This window comes from Poromitra crassiceps, assembly GCF_964638095.1.
Source record: "Poromitra crassiceps genome assembly, chromosome: 21".
NCBI classification, from domain to species: Eukaryota; Metazoa; Chordata; class Actinopteri; order Beryciformes; family Melamphaidae; genus Poromitra; species Poromitra crassiceps.
In genome coordinates, this window is record NC_139638.1 from 14664742 (window position 1) to 14681299 (window position 16558).

General features: G+C 41.1%; 1 pseudogene across 1 annotated transcript; it reads right to left on the reverse strand.

Annotated features, from left to right (window-relative positions):
- Positions 1 to 333: 333 nt before the first annotated feature.
- Positions 334 to 10669, reverse strand: LOC310795755 (myosin heavy chain, fast skeletal muscle-like; annotated as a pseudogene). The gene is made up of 32 exons: positions 10463 to 10669; positions 10233 to 10376; positions 9987 to 10143; positions 9854 to 9881; positions 9649 to 9760; positions 9452 to 9544; positions 9267 to 9330; positions 9086 to 9184; positions 8891 to 8994; positions 8626 to 8764; positions 8359 to 8477; positions 7783 to 7932; positions 7505 to 7675; positions 7113 to 7413; positions 6121 to 6191; positions 5935 to 6022; positions 5691 to 5808; positions 5484 to 5607; positions 5260 to 5376; positions 4886 to 5161; positions 3732 to 3974; positions 3468 to 3644; positions 3242 to 3387; positions 3029 to 3119; positions 2548 to 2937; positions 2275 to 2401; positions 2051 to 2169; positions 1771 to 1967; positions 1320 to 1503; positions 1061 to 1226; positions 713 to 837; positions 334 to 526 (listed from the first exon to the last, which is right to left on the reverse strand). The product of its transcript is annotated as a myosin heavy chain, fast skeletal muscle-like (transcript).
- Between the last annotated feature and the right edge of the window lie 5889 nt (positions 10670 to 16558).

The following is a 16558-nucleotide window of genomic DNA, read 5'->3' on the forward strand; positions in this document are numbered from 1 at the left end:
CCAGCTCTGAGCTCCTCAATTTCAGCCACCATCAGACCGTTCCTACGATCCACCATGGCAGCCTGCTCCTTGAGGTCTTCCTGTGCTCTGAGAGCATCATCAAGGTGCAACTGGGCATCCTAATGCAGACAATGTCACAGAGATGTTTACAGACATATCAGAATGTGGCTCCACTAACAACGTCTACTTAAGTCTGCACCACTGCTGTGTGTCCTACCTTCAGTGTTCCCTGGACAGTCCTCAGCTGCTTCTGGGCCTCAGCAGCCTGGCGGTTAGCATGACTCAGCTGAATCTCCATCTCATTCAGGTCTCCCTCCATCTTCTTCTTGATTCTCAAGGCATCGTTCCTGCTCCTGACCTCAGAGTCAAGAGTGGTCTGCATGGAGTCAGTCACCCTCTGGCTGTTCCTCTTGATCTGCTCCATCTCCTCATCTTTCTCTGCCAGCTTTCTGTCAACCTCACCCTTAACCTGGTTGAGCTCCAGCTGGACACGCAGAATCTTGGATTCTTCATGTTCCAGAGTTCCCTAATGATATAATAACAATAATAATAATAATAATGACAACAACAAAGCAGAGCCCTTCCTCCCTTTTGAATGTTAAAGTGGACAATCTCCTGTTTGATAAGCTGTTCACATTTCTTGTAGAAAAGGAATACATACATGTACTCAAATTAGCAATTAAAACTGAATGAAAATTAAATGAAATGTTACCTCAGCTTCCTCAAGTGCTGTCTGGATTTCAGACTTCTCTGTCTCCACCTGCTTCTTGGATTTCTCCAGCTCATGGATGTTCTTTCCAGTCTCTCCAATCTGTTCAGTCAGGTCTGAGATCTCCTCTGCAGAAAGATGTGTGTGTGTGTGTGTGTGTGTGTGTGTGTGTGTGTGTGTGTGTGTGTGTGTGTGTGTGTGTGTGTGTGTGTGTGTGTGTGTGTGTGTGTTTAATATTGTTAAGTCTTCACAGATTATATTGTTAAATCAAAATAGATAGATATTGATCCAGCCTGTTTTCATTTCAAGCCAACCTAACAGCAAATTCGAACATTATCTGGGAGAACTCACGTTGCAGGTTCTTGTTCTCACGCTTCAGGGTCTCCAGCTGATCCAGAGCTTCCTCATAGGAGTTCTTCATCTTGAACAGCTCAGTGCTGAGAGAACGAGCTTCTTTCTGAGCTCCTTCAAGCTCTGCCTGACCCTCCTCAAACTTTTGTTTCCACTCTGCCAAGACCTGAATAAGATGCAACCCATACAGTTGACTTAGTTTAATATTCATCAATACAGAAACAACTGATTATACTTCAAGAATAAATAACAATTCTACCTTGTCAAAGTTCCTCTGCTTCTTGTCAAGGTTGGCAGCCAGCCCATTGGCCCTCTCCACATCAATCATGAGGTCCTCCACCTCACCCTGGAGCCTCTGTTTGGTCTTCTCCAGAGAGGCACACTTGGAATTCACAGCCTCAATCTGCTCCTCAGCCTCCTGAAGACGCTGGGCAAGCTTTTTCCTGTTGAATATTTGTAATGTGTCTCTCAATGAAAATAAGTAATTGAAGCCTAGATGTTTCAGGTTGATAAATGTTGGAGGAGTGGGATTCATGGATGTAGTTGAATTCCATTCAAAATAAAAACATTGCCCCAATATTTCAGAACGAAAACAAAAACAAAAACATCAAAATATTTCGACACATCACAATATTATGAGCATGGCCACCAATGGCACTGTGCCCCAATTCTGAACTAAGCATTGACGTGTGGTTTTGGATTTTACTCACTTGGCCTCCTCAAGCTCCTCAGTGCGCTGGATGGCATCAGTTTCATACTTGCTCCTCCACTGAGCCACTTCACTGTTGGCCTTGGACATTCCACGTTGCAGCTCAGCCTTCGCCTCCTGCTCTTCCTCAAACTGCTCCCTCAGAAGATCACAGTCATGGCGGGCTGATTGCACACCATGGGCAAGGGCATTCTTGGCCTGTTAAATTAAAGATGATCAAGTGTGAAAAATGTCCAAATTCCAAACAAGAGTTTATCAATGGACACTCAATTGTTTCTTACCTTAACCTCCTCCTCAATCTGTCTCTTCAGCTCCTCAATCTGCTGTGTGAAGGCCTGCTTGCCTCGGGTCAGTTGGGATACAAGAGCTTCTTTCTCTTCAATCTGACGTCCGAACTCGCCTTGTGTGAATATTGGATTGATCAGTTTTGTACAGTATATTCCGTTTCTCTAAAAATTCACACAGCAGAATACCCTGTTTGAATGGTGAACTACAGTATACATACCATTTTCTGTCAGGAGACGTGCCTTCTGTGCACTTAAGTCATTATTCTGACGAAGATTTTCATCACTCTTGGTCTTGATTTCACTGAGTTGATCCTCAAGAGTTCGGCACATCTTCTCCAGGTTTCCCTAAAAACAATTACAAAAAAATATTGTTTAATGTATTCAGCATTACATTATTTTCTGGATATGAGTTTGGAATTTTTATGTTAAAAAATATTATAATAAAAATATATCAATGAAGCTGTTGCTATTAATTATATGATATGATGTACCTTTGCTTTAGCAACAGCTTCCATGTTGCTGGAAAGGTCATCGATCTCCATCTTGTATTCACTCTTCTCCTTCTCAAGCTTCTGCTTGACACGCTGGAGGTTGTCGATCTGTTCTCCCAGCTCAGCAACACTGTCAGCCTGCTTCTTGCGGAGAGCAGCAGCGGTGGCTTCATGCTGTAGGGTGGACTCCTCAAGGTCACGACGCAGCTTCTGGAACTCTGCCTCGCGCTTCTTGTTCATCTCAATCTGAGCAGCAGTGGCTCCACCAGCCTCCTCAAGTCTCTCACTGATCTCTTCAAGTTCTCTGGAGAGGTCAGCTCTCTGCTTCTCAACCTTGGCACGAGCAGCACGCTCAGCTTCAATTTCTTCCTCCAGTTCCTCAATTCGGGCCTATTGAATGTAAACATGAGAATTTGCACTTTAATTAAAAGCCACAAAAGAAAATAAAAAATACAAAAATATTACATAGTAAATGTGTCACCTGAAGCTCCTTGATTTTCTTCTGAAGCTGAGCACCCATGGACTGTTCATCCTCAATCTTACTGAGGAGCTGGCTGGTTTCAAAGTCTTTCCTGTGAGCATTGTAGATATAGAGAATAGTTACAAACATTCCATCCATCCAAACTACCAGATCATCAAACACATGTGATTGGGTCTGTCATGAATAAATGAAATGGGAAAAAAAAAGAAGTACTTCTTAAGTTTCTCATCAGACTGCTGCTTATCATTCTCAAGGTCCATGATGCTTTCCTGGGCCAGTTTCAGATCACCCTCAAGCTTCCTCTTGGTTCTCTCAAGGTCCATGCGGAGCTTCTTCTCTTGCTCCAGGGAACCTTCAAGCTGCACATTAAGACAGGGTTGTAATTATCAAGTTCAAGAGCCAACCTATCTTTTTTGCCATACTGACTTCATAAACTCACATCGTCCACTTGTTGTTCAAGCTTGGTCTTGGCCTTGGTCAGAGTGTTGACTTTGTCTTCCTCTGCCTGCAGGTCATCAAGAGTCTGCTGATGTGCCTCTTGGAGGGCTTTCTTCTCCTTGGTCAGCTTAGCAAGGCTCTCATCCTGAGAGGCCATCTCCTCTGTCAGGTTCTTCACCTATTTTTTTGAAAGAAATATTTAGCTTAAAATGGCTGATTATTCTAATTTTATTTGTTTTATTAGCTGACATGGAGACTCATGAACCTTGTTCTCAGTGGCATGTTTCTCCTTCTCCACTTTGGCCAAGGTAAGCTCCAGGTCATCAATGTCCTTCTTGAGCTCAGAGCATTCATCCTCGAGTTTCCTCTTTTTGGCAGTCAGCTCAGCATTCATTTCCTCCTCATCCTCCAGTCTCTCAGTTGTCTCTTTGAGTTTGGCTTCCAGCTGGATCTTACTCTTGATAAGTCCCTCACATCTCTCCTCAGCATCATTCAGATTCTCTCCTTCCTAGTTCATAATGAAACAAAAAGGAAGTAACATGTTAACATATTCTGGACAAAATGTAAAATATAAGATTAATCCTACCCTCTTTATATTAGTAATTCTTAAAATAAAATTAGGGCTCTTCTGAGCAGTGGTAGATTCCCTGCCTACCAACATGAGGGTCGCAGGTTCGCGCCCCGGTGTTACCTCCGGCTTGCTCGGGCCTCCATAAATGCATGATTGGCTGTGTCTGTGAGTGGGAAACTGGATTGAGGGTATGTGCCCTGGTCACTGCACTAGCGCCTCCTCTGGTCGGTCGGGCACCTGTTCCAGGTGGAAGGGAACTGGTGGGAATAGCGTGATCCTCCCACGTGCTACGTCCAGCCAGTGAAGCTCCCCACTGTCAGGTAACCTCGTGTCACCTGGCTCTTCCCGAGGAGAAAAGCCTGGTTTCCATTATCCTTGAATTACACCTCTCGGCATCGGAAACAGGATAAAAAACAACAAAACAAAAGATGGACGTACAGTACCAAACAAAGTTTACGAAGAATTTCTTGTAGAAACTTAGCTGATTTACAATATCACATCTTTTAAGCCAATACAGAAACTTTGCATCCGAAAATTAATCGAGGATTATGATGTTTTTGGCGCACATGTTTCCGGTATACTGTTTCCGTCTCCTTGGTTTACACCCCCAGGTCCAGAAGCGGTGGAGACGCCTCCATACTAACTGTCAGGTGAAAAGAAGCAGCTGGCAACTGCACATGTATCGGAGGAAGCATGGTGCTAGTCTACGGCTCTCCCCAGATCGGCAGAGGTGGTGGAGCAGCGACCGGGACAGCAGGGGGGAAATTAGCGAAGTACAATTGGGTAGAACATGGGGGGGAAATCAGAAAAGACAACAAAAAGACGGCTGGCTAGTGAAGTCTACTCACAGATGCCATCGCATTCTGCAGATCATTCCTCTCCTGCAGAAGAGACACCATCTTCTCCTCTAGTTCCTTCTTCTTAGACAGGGCCGCAGCCAGGTCTGTTTTCATCTTCTCATAGTTCTCCTTCATCGCGGCAAGCTCCTTCTCAGTTTCAGCACTCTGCAGAAGAGGTTTGATCTTGTAGTAGACCTTCATCCATGGCCAGTGTTTGACATTCATGAATGAGCGGATATTGTACTGGATGGTGTAAACGGCATCCCTATGAGGGGAAAAAAGTTGCTGTCATGGATAACTTCACTTTTGGAGTGGATAGTATATGACAGAAATACTTATTTGGAATCGCTGTTTTCAACATGCCTGGTTGCCGTCATCTTCACAAACTCCGCCCTCATGAGGTAAGCACGGCAGAGAGCCTGAGTCATGGTGACCAGAGAAGCAAGTTTCTCATCTCTCATCTCCTCAAGGACACCCAGCAGACCAGCTTTGAAGAAGACCTGAATACAGTAAAAAAAAAACATGCCATTATCGTTGATTGATTTGGAACTAAATTATAAAGGTCACTACACTACTTTTTTATTTTTCCTTGCTGAATACTACTCACCTTGGTGTGTCCAAATTTATACTCGTCATGAGGCACATCAATTGATCCAAGCAGCTTCTCTGAGGCTTTCTTGTTGTCAACGAATGTTCCTTCAGGGCACGCACTGGCATTCAGTACTTTGTACCTTTTTGAAAGAGACAATGTGTTCATAGTGAGCACTTTCTCCTCTTATCTTGCATCAGAAATCCATCAAACATTCAACAATACCTCTGCTTGAAATCAGCATAGGGGATTCTGCTGGGGAAGCCCTTTCTGCAGATTCTGATACCCTCCAGTACACCATTACACCTCAGCTGGTGGATGACCAGGAAATTCTCCATCATACCTGTAAAAACGAAAATGAAAGAAAAGTTCTGTTAATTTTGAGAAAGTAATTAATCCCAATCAGAATGATTCACTAAATGACTATTAAGATCAGACACTAGAAAGATCATGTCAGCTGACAGTGTACCTGGAGTCTTATGCTCATTGGGAATGAGACAACGCACAAAGTGGGGATGGGTGCGGTGCAAGTTTGTCATCAGCTTGCCCAAGTTGTCCTAGAGATAGAAGATGAAACCAAATGTTCTTTGTGAAGTTCAATACATTTGAGTATAACTCCAAACTGAGACTTGATGATGTTCTTAAACCTTCTTACCCTGAACGCTGAAGACACAGTCTGCATGGAACCACCCTTCTTCTTGCCTCCCTTCTTGGCGCCACCAGCCTCTGTTTTTCAAATTGATCATTTTAAGGCAGAGAGGAAATTTAAACTTTAGATCAACTCATGGTGAAAAAAATCTATATTGCAGGGAAGAAAATATTTTGAAGGTACAGTGACACCAACAACAGGGTGTGCAGAAGTGACAGCAGTGTTGGATGTGTGTATGGTCATCTTCTCTTTTGTGAAGAAGACCTGACCTGACCTGATTGCTTATACATGTAGCTTATTTATACGTGTAAATAACTGTATTAATGCTGCCTATATCAATAACTGCCTATAACTATATATATATCCATATGTACTGTACATAATCCCCTTCATACACACACTTTCAACATAGATGCTCTTTCATACACTTATTATTATTATTATTATTATTATTATTATTATTATTATTATTATTGCATTGTACATGTATATAGTAGTTAATGCTAATCTTTAATTATCCTTTGTGATTCTTGTTTTTTTCTTTTCTTTTGTGTGAGAGTTCATTGAGAGTTAAGCGAACCGGAGCCAATTTCCTTGTATGTGTACATACTTGGCCAATAAAGCTGATTCAAATTCTGATGATCAACTGAAATATAAGCTAAACATTTCCTTGTTTCAAATGATAATGACTTTTTTAATGAATAACAATTACAATATATTATATTGTATATATATAGACAGCATATTAGAATATACTGTATGACTATCAGGTGGTATTTTTTGTGGGACAGTGCTTTTATCAATCATGATATGTAAATGATCAAAAGTGGTGGAGGTATGGGGAAAACGGTTTTTCACAGTATGAAAACACCGTACCGTGACAGTATCTGCCACCAATGTCACACTAAAGTTGCTCGTACTGTACGTTTTATGAATGAGCCCATAGTTACAAATTGAAGATTTCCATAATCATAAACAGTTATAAAGTAATATTGTACCTTCAACAACAGCTGGATACAGGACAGGCAGCAGCTTAACTGATGACTTCTGGTAAAGCCCCATAACAGACTCGTTCAGGGGATCCTTGTTCTTGTCCAGCCAGCCAGTAACATTGTAGTCCACAGTTCCAGCGTAGTGCACCAGGGAGAAGTGGGCCTCAGCCTTGCCTTTGCCGGGCTTTGGTTTCTCAAATGCTTTGTTTTTGCCAAGATGCTGGTCATACAATTTGTTCTTGAAGGTCGTATCTGAAGCCTTGGGGAACATGCACTCCTCTTCAAGGATGGCGAAGATGCCCAGCGGCTGTATGAAAGGTGTAAAGAGATACATCAAGAGCCATTGTTGTAATGAAGCATTCAAACAATAATTACATAGTCACAACATTAGTCTGTACCTTTTCAATAAGCTCAATGCAGGCAGCCAAGTCCATGCCGAAGTCAATGAACTCCCAGATGATGCCCTCCTTCTTGTACTCCTCTTGCTCCAGGACAAACATGGTGTGGTTGAAGAACTGTTGCAGTTTCTCATTGGTGAAGTTGATGCACAGCTGCTCCATGCTGTTGTACTGTTAGTGGACAAAGGATTATCTTAACCTCTCGCAGCAATACATGATAAAACTATGAAAGATTATTAAATTAAACAGTCTATCCATTACCATGAATGGATACTTACATCAAAGATTTCAAAACCAGCAATGTCCAGCACACCAATGTAGAACTGCCTTGCTTGCTTGGTGTCCAGCTGCTGGTTGATGCGGATGACCATCCACAAGAACATCCTCTCATAGATGGACTTAGCCAGAGCGCTCACTGAGTTATTGACCTGAAGAAAGTAGACATTAGCATGAATCAATTTTAGTCCAACCTGAGAACATTTAAGAATTATTTTCAAGCCTCCTCACGTGAGTGTACTGTATGGCAGAATATACAAATTTATGTTTGAGTTTCCACTGCTAAAAGGGTAGATACATTACATAATTTAGCAGTGTAACCCAAAGTTAGGTTTTTTCTAATTGTAGACAGCTAACAATAATGTCTTCACAAGCAATCAGTAAAAAATAAGAATGCTTTCACTTAATTGAATTTCTTTGTATTAATGACCTGCCAAAGGAGGAATCCTAAATTGTCAATGTGATTCCCCGCCCCACAATTTATCTACTAAATTATTCAAGCTGTAAGGCTCTTAAACTTCTCTGTTTAAAGAAGCTGTGTAAACTAAAGAAACAAGACAATGATGCATCTTGCTCACCTGAGGTACAGTCTGTCCCTTGGTGACAAACTCATTTCCGACCTTCACTCTGGGGTAGCACAGACCCTTCAGCATGTCAGCTGAGTTCAGACCCAGCAGGTAGCCAACCTTGTCAGCCTCTGAAAGATCCACATGAAATACATTATAGATATGTGACAATGACTGTCAAAGCCAATATAACAGAAAATACAAACTTAACTGCTGTGATGAAAATTTAATTTCAAAGCTATTCAGACTTATCCACTTTGGGGTGAAGTTTAAACTCACCATCTGTGCCGTCTGGCTCAGCCTGCTCTTCACGCTGCTTCTGCTTGAACTTCATGTTACCATGGTGGAGCACAGCACCAGTAAACTTGTAGATGGCCACCCTCTCCTCACCATTGAAGCCCAGAATCTCAATAGCCTCCTGTATTCGAATGATGTGTCAATGGTGAGTCAAAATCACTTCAGAAAATTAATAAGAAACCGTGATGGTGATGATGATTTAATGCACAAAGCATGAGAAAATGTGTCGGAACTGAACATCACGCACATCAGTGGCATCCAACTCTACATTGTCATCGATGCTGGCCACAGTGATGTGACCCTGACTGCACATGGGGAAGTCATAGGGGTTGTTGGTGAGGAGCGACATTTCTGGAGATTTACAAAGGTAGAAAGGAATGAGTGATTATGGATTATGTAAACAGTTTGCGTTAGGGTTAGCACGATCAGTTACTCATCTTACCAAGAACATCAGGCTTGTGGTTGGTCATCATCTGGAAGAAGATGTGGTAGCCTCTCTCATCAGGAAGCTGGAATGTCACTCTGGACTTCTCCAGCAGATCTGTAAGGGTTGATAATAACTTAAAATCTGGTCCACTGACTGTGGCAGCCATTTCCAGTCACCATAGAAACGTTTTACTTACATGTCTCAATATCAGCACTAGACAGTTTACCAGTTGTGCCGAAATGGATTCTGATGAATTTACCCTGTTTGAAGGAGCATAGTATTTAATGTAGCTCTACCCTGGCAATATATAATCATACTCCCCCCCCCCCCCCCCCAACACACACAGACAGAGGTTGCAGACAGAACTGCTTCCATACTTACAAAGCGAGAGGAGTTGTCGTTCCTCACAGTCTTGGCATTACCATAGGATTCCAGCAAGGGATTGGCTGCAATAATCTGATCCTCCAGTGAGCCCTATAGTTCAGGTTTTAGATTTTAACATTGATATCTGCAATTTTATCAATTTTTTCAGCACTAGATACTTTCCATGTTCTGAGAAATCTAGCTTAATAGTATACCTGTATCTTTCCTGATCCTTGGGAGGCCTTTTCTCCCCCCCCCACTGAGATTGTTGCAAAGTACTGGATGACACGCTTTGTGTTCACAGTCTTTCCAGCACCAGATTCTCCACTGGGTATAGATAGATTTGAAGAAATTCAGTCAGATAATGGTACCACATTGATGGTTAAAAAAAGAAAAAAGATTATCACATGGGAAACTTACGTGATCAAGACAGACTGGTTCTCCCTATCTGTATAAGGAAAAAAAGATTACAGTGTTTATTTTATTATTTCATTATTTATCATCTATGTAACATGAACCCTGTGTATTGACAATTTATATCTCAAAGACATACCGATCAGCATGAATTGGAAGGCATTGTCAGAGACAGAGAAGATGTGGGGTGGAGCCTCCATACGCTTTTTGCCTCTGTAAGCACTTACAACCTCAGAATCGTACACTGGGAGCCACTTGTAGGGGTTCACAGTGGCACAAAACAGCCCAGAGTAGGTCTGAAGGGGAGCAGAGACATGTGGTCACTTACAGTACAGTATGTTTTCATTCCATCTACAATATTTACTCCATAGGCACAGTATCTTACGTAGATCATCCATGCTGCATAACGCTCTTTGAGGTTATACAGCACAGAGGCTTCATTGAGATAGGTCATCATGGCCATGTCCTCAATTTTGTCATACTTGGGAGGGTTCATAGGGTGGACATCTTCCTCCTTAGCTACCCTCTCCTGAAATATTGAAACACACTTTCAGTTTGTGTTTAAATTCCAACAGTAAGGTACATTGCTGTGAGTTTCATGAAACTTAAGCCTACCTCTTGGGTGTCATGGACTTTGACGGTGGTTTTGCCACCCTCTTTCTTCAGGATTGTACATTTAAGGTACAGCTCCTTAACATCAGCCACATAGGCAGCGGTTTTGGCATCAAAGGGTGCGGTTTGAGCCTCAATCCTCTCCCTCTCTGGCTTACGGAGGTAAATGGCGGCCTTGCCATAAATGGCCATCTCCGCGTCCGTACTCATGGTGACGGCTTACCTCTGTGTGGTCATTCCAAATAAAGTATAATCAGACCCATGTGCCAAGTTCATGTGGTCGACCATCACCTCATCACCTAATAGAGTTCATCTAAACAAGTGAATATATCCACCACCACTATATCATGTTCATGCATCATCCCAGTTGGTCTTCAACATAGTAGATTAGCTCAATTGTAGTCCCTTTTAGGCTGGGCTGGTATAAGTGACTTTGAAAAGTAGCCTATCACTGAATTTTGTCCAAAATGGATGAAACAGCATTGCAATAACAATATTGTACACAGTATATATTTACAACAATAATGATAATGATGATGATGATGATGATGATGATGATGATGATGATGACGATAATAATAATTATTATTATTATAATAATAAGAATAATTGTTCTCACCTGACCCTTTCTCCCAGTCAAAGATGAAGTATATTCCACAATCCTGTTGAAAAAAAGCATTGATTCATTGTTTAATAATCATTTTCTATTCCTACATGTTATACTTTAAGCTCATTTCACAAAAGTTCCATACTGTACATCAGATTGGATAAAGCATAATGAGAGACTCTCACCGCAGGCTGGTCACAGGTCTGCTACCACACACACACACACACAGGCCCCTGTGGGACTGCTTTTATCCCATTTGTTTTGCCAGCAATGCAGAACTTAAATGGGTAACACACCAAATGTGGCGAAGGCACAAGGCATCCAAGGCATGTCGCAGAAACCCATCCATCTTCTCACGTTTCCGCTGTCAAACACTGAAGCCATCTGCAGAATTTGGGATAACTTTGCAAAAGAATAAATAACTAAGGCCTTTCAGTGAATGAGAAGTTTTATTGAAACCATACTAACACAACTTATCATAATTATGCATTTATGCTAATTGAAATTGTTAGTAAGGGACAAATCACTTTTATTGCCACAGTATGCAAGTTACATACGAGGAATTTGTCTTAGTGTCTGTATGCAGCGTAGCGGTCACATCAATATACAGAGATAAGAAGTAGGAAGATAACTAACGGCAATCGCAAGGTTGCAAGTGCAATCCAATCGAATCAAATCGAGTCAATATATACAATATGTACATGAGTGGTGAAGTGTTCTGTGGATGATAAATATGAATTTACGTTGGATTTACATGATATTTACAGACTGAGTTAAATATACGTTAAATAGGCAGTGGATTTACATGAATTTACAGTCAGAGTTAGATAAGAGTTTACATTGAATGTACATGAGGATTACATAAGGATGAAGGATACAATAATTTAACATTACTGATTATACTCTGTAATAACTGTTTAATTACAGACACAGCCTCAAATTCATTTTTTTTTCTTGATAGTGCTATACACTTTGAATGTGAACTTTGTTCCTATGATGCAATATAGCCTATTTCTCAAAATGCTTATCAGGGTATTTATTTTTAAACTAAAAAAAAAAAAAAAAAAAAGTAAGAATGCAAGATGGGAATTCTGCCTTTTTTCCTCAGCTGAGAGAAAGTCAGAAGTGATTGGAGTAGTGCAGGTGGTGACTGGAACTAGATAGGGAGCTGTTCAGACAGAATGGTGCCGACTGTATCAAACATTTATACTTTTTTTTAGATCAAATAAAAATGTTGTAATTCTGCAACAGCGGGTCTTACAGGGTTAATTGTATCGACTGTAACTTTCAAAGATTGGCGCCAATAATATAAACATAAAGGTTTCATATTGAATACTAGAGGGCATTCAGTGTCGTGTATATATGTGTATGTAGTATATATGTAGTATACCTACGCCAACCTTTCCGCAAAGTTTTGTGGCGTTACGTGAATCTGTTTGGAAGTAACTTTATTTTAAATTCTCATACTGTACATATGAGTGAAGGACATATTTCCTGCCCTGTGGATCATTCTGTCCATTCAGTTCTGTGGATATAATGAAAGCAAAACACACAGACACACACACACACACCACACACAGACAGACAGACAGACACACACACACACACACACACACACACACACACACACACACAGTATATATTTCTTCCATGCCATTACCCATGCATGCTCTCTCCTTCTTCATAAAGCATTGCACTTGGAGAACATGTACAGTATATAATATAACTGTATGTGCAGGCACGGTGCAAGTTTTTCTCTCCCGGTGCTTATGGGGAGCTTGACCCCATTATTTTTTATGGGGGGTGCTAAGAAAATAGTTGGTTTTCATGACTTCAGAGTTACTTTATAATGTAAGTATATTGTTGTACACCTCACACATAGTGTGTGTGTGTGTGTGTGTGTGTGTGTGTGTGTGTGTGTGTGTGTGTGTGTGTGTGTGTGTGTGTGTGTGTGTGTGTGTATTACAGTAAGTCAACACTGGAAACTAAAGTGTAACAGATATCATGATGTGTCAACACGTACTTTAAAAAGCTACCACCATGTGAAAGTGAGACTTGACATAGAGCCAGCAGGCGACTCTATTTTGAGCTGCCTGCTTTGGCTGTATACCAGAGGAAGCCTTTACGAGTGCTAGCTGCGAGTGTAACACATTTACAATTTGTTTTGAATAACCCTCATGTTCGGAATGCTTTAACATGGCCAGTGATCTTAATTAACACCAGTGTAATATACTACATATTACTAGTTACTTTCATTTGAAAGTAATAAGTTACTTTACAATATTACTGTCTGTGTAGAGTAACCCGTTACTTATTACAATACTTTTTTTGATTACTTTGACCAAAACAGCAGCAGCAGCAGAATGACATGGCCGCCCTGGAACCATCCCGAAAAAATAATTTCAACCGCCTTGAAGTCAGTGTAAACAATCCAAAATTCTAAATGTTTTTCTTTAGTGGTTATTTGCATAAAAACACACAGTTATTGATTATTTGATGGTGCTTTGATTAAAAAAATGTTTTAACTCAATTTGTAACTTGAGTTACTTGACAAAGTAACGGGTATAATATTATTGAAATCCTATAAGTAATAAGTTATATTACTGAGTTACTGCTAAAAGTAATATATTACATGTAATATGTTACTTTTGTAATGAGTTACCCCCAACACTGATTAACACTGTAATTTATATCAAGCTATAGGGGGGAGATTGGCACTGTCACTGGTTTTTAATATCTCTCATCTCAGCAATGGCCCATATTCATGGCTACTTTATTACACTATTTTGGCACTTGAATTTATCTTCTTGCCCAGATAAGATGATGCAAGTGTATATTCTCATCCTAATAAATATTAGCTCATATTTCTGTGGTTTTAAACTGCATTGCGCTAGAATACCACTTAGCTGGCCTGCACTATTTATGAATGAAAGTTTGACATGTACTGGGGGCAATGCTGGTGAAATGGTAGCCTGGGTGAACCCAGCCTCCACGTGACCTGCTCTCAGACCTGTTCTCAGTCACTACACTGTCTGGGAACTCTGAGAGCAGATCACGTGGGGGCTGGGTTTACCTAGGCTAGTGAAATGGTGCTTTCATTTACTGTTGGGCGTAAAACACTTGCCTCGCAGTCAAATCACAATCTGTTGCCGTATATCATATTCTACTACCAATTCCTGAAAAACATCCACTTATTTTATCCAAATTATGTTAATATTGTTTTAAAATAAAAAGTAAATTATATGTGAAAAGAGAGAAACAGTATCTCCTTTTACAATTGAATGTCCTTGCTGTTAATCCTGCTTTAATTGTGTGTTTGGTGGTCTACCGACCTAATCCTTCATGAATTCTCTGAAGGCAGAATTACATTTGGGCCCCAACAGGAACTATATGCTGATACTGTAGCTAGGGTTAGGGTTAGGGTGGCTTACCTCAATCAATACTGTATGGTGGCTTACCTCAATCAATTATTTTGTTGGATTGTTTGCTGATCAATCTGGGAACCCAGAGTCTTATCAGTCTGACGACTAATATGACTCTGAGAACCCAGAGTCTTATCAGTCTGACGACTAATATGACTAATATGACTCTGGGACAGACGATGGATATAGATTACAGCAGGATGAGTCCAGAAGTAGCACTTCCTGATGGTAGGAGGAAAAGTGAATGGGATTTTAGTATGGGGATTTCAGTTAAATGCATGGAATAAGGTCTGTGGTTCAAAAGAGAGGCACTCACCTTATAGCCTACAGTATATAAGCACCTTATAGCCTACACTACAGTATATAAGTGACTGCAAACAATACAGTACATGCACGCAGTAGGCAGTTAAACCATAATAGCCAGACAAACCCTCTAAGCTAATTGCTAATTGCAACTGAACTGGAACAAAAGGTTAAGCATTCTGTCAGGCAGACATGTTGCCCGCAATTTAATTCCAATACACCATGGCTTGTCTTGGGCTATCTATTAATTAATCAAACCTCTTAGTAGAGGCATGCATGGATGGAGGGAATTGTGTTCACCTTATGTAGGCTACATAAAAGGTTACACATTTCCCATGACAACAATTGTGAGTAGCCTCGTGAGTAGTTTGAAGCACACCGTAGAATTTTAAGTTACACTTGTATCAGTGTTCAGGCTGAGCAAGTACAAGGTGCTGACAAGCACCCCATGCTGTCACAGCAAGTACAAGGTGCTGACAAGCACCCCATGCTGTCACAGCAGAGGAGGGTTTCTAGTGAAGGTGGAGTGAGTAAGCACAGTAACCCAATACTCCATCCACTCAGCAGGTTTTCAGTAATGCCCTCCAACTGTGTGTGTGTGTGTGTGTGTGTGTGTGTGTGTGTGTGTGTGTGTGTGTGTGTGTGTGTGTGTGTGTGTGTGTGTGTGTGTGTGTGTGTGCGCCTGCGCATGTGTGGTGGGGGGGGCACACTGTCCAACCAGACTGAGCAAGCCCAAAAGAGAGCTGACCCAAAAGCTTCGAAGCTTCAATCGATGCCATTGCTAATCGATTTCCAAATCAGTATTCGAATGCTTTGTTTTTCTTCTTAAATGTATTTTTAAATAGTAATCCATCATGATTCATTATGCAGCAACATTCATTATTATTACTTATTCTCTTAGACAAGGACATTGTGCCTCACAGCTCTCATCTAACATTACCTGCCAGCACTGAAACCGTGACACTTTGACCCTGCAGCCACCAGGGCAGGACCTACCATAGCCTACATAACTTATGAGCACATTTGTTTTGATGGGCTATGGCTGTCATTTATTTGATGTGCTTATTGCACTCTTTTTTAATCAATTTTCGTTTCAATAAAAAGGAAAATCCTTGAAGTCTGGTTTTTCTCCTCGCCTCTCGTTGTTACTACGTGCCCCGCCCCCCCTGTAGCCCCGCCCCCCCGTGGGTCACTATGTGCCCCCGCACCCCCGTCGAAGCTCCCAATCTATTCGAATACTTGTCACTGAAGCTTCGAAGCCCAAAAATGGTATTCGGGGACAGCCCTACAGGCATTGTGACATCACTGATGACATCATCAATGATGTCACAATGCCTCCTTGTGTGTGTGTGTGTGTGTGTGTGCGTGTGCGTGTGTGTGTGTGTGTGTGTGTGTGTCCTTATGACATCACTGATGACATCATCAGAAGCCCAAAATTTTTATTCGGGGACAGCCCTACAGTCATCTGCACATACGTATTTAGTGAGGATTTGGTCACTTTGTATTCTACAGTATGTTACCATGTGTATGGCCAACTTTTACATTTCCAGCTGTCTAAAGGACAACAAATACAGCTCACACATTTGGACTTGAAAGTTTATTGATACAGTCATCAGTCATTTCTGTCTTTGTAAGAACATTTGTCACTTTGGAGTGTTAAAATAAGGCTTTGCTCAGGTACATTATCAGATGCTCTTATGAACATTGGTCACAGTAATTTCACCAAGATGCCAAAATTAGATAAAGTAATCATCTTAAGCCATTTCC